Consider the following 5,747-nt stretch of genomic DNA (forward strand, 5'->3'; position numbering starts at 1 on the left):
ATTCTTTTGAATTCCATAATACATCAGAGAATTCATGTGAGTTAGGTCTAGTCCTTAACGGCTCTCTTCCTCGTAGGCTTGAACATTGTCTGAATTTACTTTACCGTTTTGACGAGAATAAGTTCGCTTACAGGCTGAATAATGGAACCTGGCTACGCTTCGCAGTTGAAGAGTTTAACGTCGCATACACGGACGGATCATCTACATCTTCAAGACTGTTCGTCGCTGCGGACGACTGCAGTGGAGCAACGACCAACTATACTGTAAGGGGAATAAGCACCATCATAAGAGAGCGGGCTTATTTTGTCAATTATTCTTGGTCCAACACCCGTATCCCAGCACTGCCTTTGCCTTTTAATGAGAAGGTGGCCCACCAGCTGTCGAAATTGACTACAATGGACCATACTTCCCACGCTTACTACTCCAGGGAGGACATTCGTTTCTACGTTTTACTAGCGATGACCCTTGCGCTGGTGGTGATTTTAATCATCGCGAACGTATTTGCATGGTGTAGGATGAGGAGAACAAGTATGGCTGATCAACAGAATGTCGGACCCTGCCCAGACAATTTTCCAGTGGCCCTTAAGGCATTTGATTTTAGAGCAATTTGAAATTGGCCATTTTATTTGACTCAAGGAGGTTGTTTGGAACTGTGACTTGTGTGAAATGGTGTTTGAGACGCTAGCTAAATGTGCAGTAGAAACCTCCTTGACAATGTATTCCATATGAAAAGCATGAGAATCTTAAATATAATCTACCTTAACCATTTTATTTATGTGCGTACATAATTGAAGCATATTGAAGTTAAACTATGAATCATTATTTTTTTGCGTCTACGCACTGGGAATCTATATTAATCACTTATATTAATCATTTATTTGAATAAACAAATCAGGTAGCTCCTATAATCAATCTGTTACCTTCTATCTTATCACATTTTGGTACCATTAATTTCAGTTAATATATGATTTTTATCAGGTAATTTTTATGTCCTGCAATTATCAGAAGTACGTTAGTATTTTCTGTAGTATATGTATCTTCATGATTAGTAGTATACAACTGTATCATTATACATCACATGTGATCATTATTATTTACTATTCTATCATATGCATATGTTTTATACCTTATACGTGGATCTGTATTTGTGTACCTCATGTATTTTGTTTTACTTATAAGTATTTTCTATATCAGATTTTTACATGTAACCAGTTGTATATCCTTTTTTTAAACACTTTGATGGTAGTTATATGTTTATCACATCTTTGCATTTATATCTAAAAGTCACACTGTTGCAAGTCAAATGCAAGTCAAACTTTCTACATAACTATAATCTAATGTTTGATTTTGTATAGCGGACCGAGCATTATGTAAGATATTACATATAATAAAGAATGTATTTTGACATTCTGTAAATGATGAATATTATTGTTAATCAAAACTCATGACCCAAGGGGTCATATGAGAACTTGCAGGAGTGTAATGTATTACTGAAGCAGTGTTGACATTGCGTTGACGTTGCTCTGACGTCGCTTTGTATAACATCTTAGTTTGTAGACACCTGGAAAAGCGTTTCATTGTTGAAAAAGGTAACGCCAACCGATGCCCTCCGGGAAAAACATGTTGTCGTTCCCATCACAGTGTGTGCCTACGTGACAGACTTAGATTCGTATGTTCATTTGTGTGTATGAAATTGAGCAATGTTTCGCTCGACTATGTTCTTGTAAACAGAATTGTATATCAGACTTCTACCACACCTCTCCGCTTGAAGAGCTATCCAAATCTTCTTGCAGCTATCATTTGTGATGTAAGCTTATTAAATATAACTTATTATTTAACTATGAGTTTTAACGTCTTCAAACCTTCATACTAGAAGTAACGATTGATGGGGACTTAGAAAATATCATCACAATGAATGATACTTGACGAAGGTGTGATGTATACCAACCGACACTTGCTGATATCATCGCAGGTCAAACAATTGCAAGGCGATAACCCTTAAATATATATATATATATATATATATATATATATATATATATATATGCATGTATGTATATATATATATATATATATATATATATATATATATATATATATATATATATGTATGTATGTATGTATATATATATATATATATATATATATATATATATATATATATATATATATATATATATGTACACACACACACACACACACATATATATATATAAATATATATATATATATATATATATATATATATATATATATATATATATATATAGATATATATTATATATATGTCTTTCTCCGTGGGCGGCAATATAATAGGTAAGAGTGAATAAATAATTAAATAAATAAATAAATTAATTAATTAATTAATTAATACCTGTGAACTGAACAAAAATTAAAATGAATTCTTTTATTCATTCATTTATTAATTATTAGATATATTAATTATCAAATAAATGAATGCATGAATTACTTGCTTAATTAATTAATCAATTTATTATTAAAAACATTAAAAAAATAAACAAATTAATCAACAGAGGAAGGAAAATATAAATACATAAATAAATTCATGTACAAATGAATAAAAATGAATGAATTAATTAATGGATTTTTCAATAGAAAAGCTCAAAGTGAAATAGCCACCATGTGTTATTTAGTTTTGTCCCCCCAGAGGTAACTAAGGATATCTTTTGTGAATTTATCAATTGGCTTATCAAGAAAAAGGGGTCAAACTTCGCACAGAAGGGGAATCTGAGGTATTTTTGGGGGAATATTTGCAAAGTTATCTACTATTTAAGAAAGACAGTTACTTCTGACTGAAAACATTCGTTTGGAGAGAGATAAAGGGCGTTTGAAAATAGAAAAGGCGTTTGGAGACTGGAAAAGGGAGTTTACAGACTGGGAAAATGTGTTTGGAGAAAGGGAAAGGGAGTTTGGAGACTGGGAAAGGGAGTTTGGAGACTGGGAAAGGGAGTTTGGAGACTGGGAGGGAAAGTTTGGAGACTGGGAAAGGGAGTTTGGAGACTGGAAACAGGTGTTTGGAGAGTGGAAAAGAGAGTTTGCAGACTGGGAAAGGGAGTTTGAAAACTTGAAACTAAAAAAAAAAGACACGGTGTTAGAGACTGGAGACAAAAGGGGGTTTTTTGTTTTGGGGGTTTTTTTTACTGGAAAAGGGAAGTTTGGTAAGACTGGGCAAAGGGAGTTGGAGACTAGCAAAAACAGGTTTGTTTTGGGAGACAGGGAAAGGGAGTTTTGGAGGAACAGGGGTAAAGGGAGTTTGGAGACTGGAAAAAGGGAGTTTTGGAGAATTACTTCTTTTGACATGAAACCATTCGTTTTTGGTAGAGAGCATAAAGGGCGTTGAGAAACTAGAAAAGGCGTTTGGAGACTGGAAAAGGGAGTTTACAGACTGGGAAAATGTGTTTGGAGAAAGGGAAAGGGAGTTTGTAGACTGGAAACAGGTGTTTGGAGACTGGGAAAGGGAGTTTGGAGACTAGAAACAGGTGTTTGGAGACTGGGAAAGGGAGTTTGGAGACTGGAAAAGGGAGTTTGGAGACAGGGAAAGGGAGTTTGGAGACTGGAAAAGAGAGTTTGCAGACTGGGAAAGGGAGTTTGGAGACTAGAAACAGGTGTTTGGAGACTGGAGAAAGGTGTTTGGTTACTGGAAAAGGGACTTTGGAGACTAGAAACAGGTGTTTGGAGACAGGTAAAGGGAGTTTGGAGACTGGGAAAGGGAGTTTGGAGACTAGAAACAGGTGTTTGGAGACTGGGAAAGGGAGTTTGGAGACTGGGAAAGGGAGTTTGGAGACTAGAAACAGGTGTTTGGAGACTGGAAAAGGGAGTTTGGAGACTGGGAAAGGGAGTTTGGAGACTGGAAAAGGGAGTTTGGAGACTGGAAAAGAGAGTTTGCAGACTGGGAAAGGAGTTTGGAGACTAGAAACAGGTGTTTGGAGACTGGAGAAAGGTGTTTGGTTACTGGAAAAGGGAGTTTGGAGACTAGAAACAGGTGTTTGGAGACAGGTAAAGGGAGTTTGGAGACTGGGAAAGGGAGTTTGGAGACTAGAAACAGGTGTTTGGGGACTGGGAAAGGGAGTTTGGAGACTGGGAAAGGGAGTTTGGAGACTAGAAACAGGTGTTTGGAGACTGGAAAAGGGAGTTTGGAGACTGGGAAAGGGAGTTTGGAGACTGGAAAAGGGAGTTTGGAGACTGGAAAAGAGAGTTTGCAGACTGGGAAAGGGAGTTTGGAGACTAGAAACAGGTGTTTGGAGACTGGAGAAAGGTGTTTGGTTACTGGAAAAGGGAGTTTGGAGACTAGAAACAGGTGTTTGGAGACAGGTAAAGGGAGTTTGGAGACTGGGAAAGGGAGTTTGGAGACTAGAAACAGGTGTTTGGAGACTGGGAAAGGGAGTTTGGAGACTGGGAAAGGGAGTTTGGAGACTGGAAACAGGTGTTTGGAGACTGGAAAAGGGAGTTTGGAGACTGGGAAAGGGAGTTTGGAGACTGGGAAAGGGAGTTTGGAGACTGGAAACAGGTGTTTGGAGAGGGGAAAAGGGAGTTTGGAGACTGGGAAAGGGAGTTTGGAGGCTTGAAACATGTGTTTGGAGACTGGAGAAATGTGTTTGGTTAGTGGAAAAGGGAGTTTGGAGACTGGAAAAATGTGTTTGTAGACTGGGAAAAGGTGTTTGGAGACAGGGAAAGGGAGTTTGGAGACTGGGAAAAGGTGTTTGGAGACAGGGAAAGGGAGTTTGGAGACTGGGAAAAGGTGTTTGGAGACAGGGAAAGGGAGTTTGGAGACTGGAAAAGGTAGTTTGGAGACTGGGAAAAGGTGTTTGGAGACAGGGAAAGGGAGTTTGGAGACTGGGAAAAGGTGTTTGGAGACAGGGAAAGGGAATTTGGAGACTGGGAGAGGAAGTTTGGAGACAGGGAAAGGGAGTTTGGAGACTGGAAACAGGTGTTTGGAGACCTTACCTTACTGACCTTACAGTTCGTTCGGGTTGCCCCAGGTCCCTCAGTGTGAGGCACCTCTAATGTCTACCAGAGAGTTGCTAGTACATCTTCCGGTATATTTTGCATCTTCCAATCTTGGATGGTCTGGGATGCAGTTTAGATATTTGTCGAGCTTATTCTTAAACACATCTACGCTCACTCCTGATATATTCCTCAGATGAGCTGGCAACGCATTGAATAGACGCTGCATTATCGATGCTGGTGCGTAGTGGATTAATGTCCTGTGTGCTTTCCTTATTTTTCCTGGTATAGTTTTGGGCACTATTAATCTACCTCTGCTTGCTCTTTCTGATATTTTTAGTTCCATGATATTTTCTGCTATTCCTTCTATCTGTTTCCATGCCTGAATTATCATGTAGCGTTCTCTTCTCCTTTCTAGACTATATAATTTTAATGATTGTAGTCTTTCCCAGTAGTCAAGGTCCTTAACTTCTTCTATTCTAAGGCCTGTTAAAAGGACGCCTTTGTTACACTCTCTTATTTATTTTGCAATATCCTTTTGATAGTGTGGGTACCATATCATATTGCAATATTCAGTGACTACGAACATATGTTTTATAAAGCATATCATGTGTTCAGCTTTCTTGTTTTGAAGTGCCGTAACAACATTCCCATTTTTGCTTTACATTTTGCCAACAGAGTTGCTATTTGATCATTGCATAACATGTTCCTATTCATCATCACACCAAGGTCTTTAAACTGCTTCCTTATTTGTGATGGTCTCATTATTAGGTCCCTTATAT

This window comes from Macrobrachium nipponense, chromosome 23 (assembly GCF_015104395.2).
Source record: "Macrobrachium nipponense isolate FS-2020 chromosome 23, ASM1510439v2, whole genome shotgun sequence".
Taxonomy (NCBI): domain Eukaryota; kingdom Metazoa; phylum Arthropoda; class Malacostraca; order Decapoda; family Palaemonidae; genus Macrobrachium; species Macrobrachium nipponense.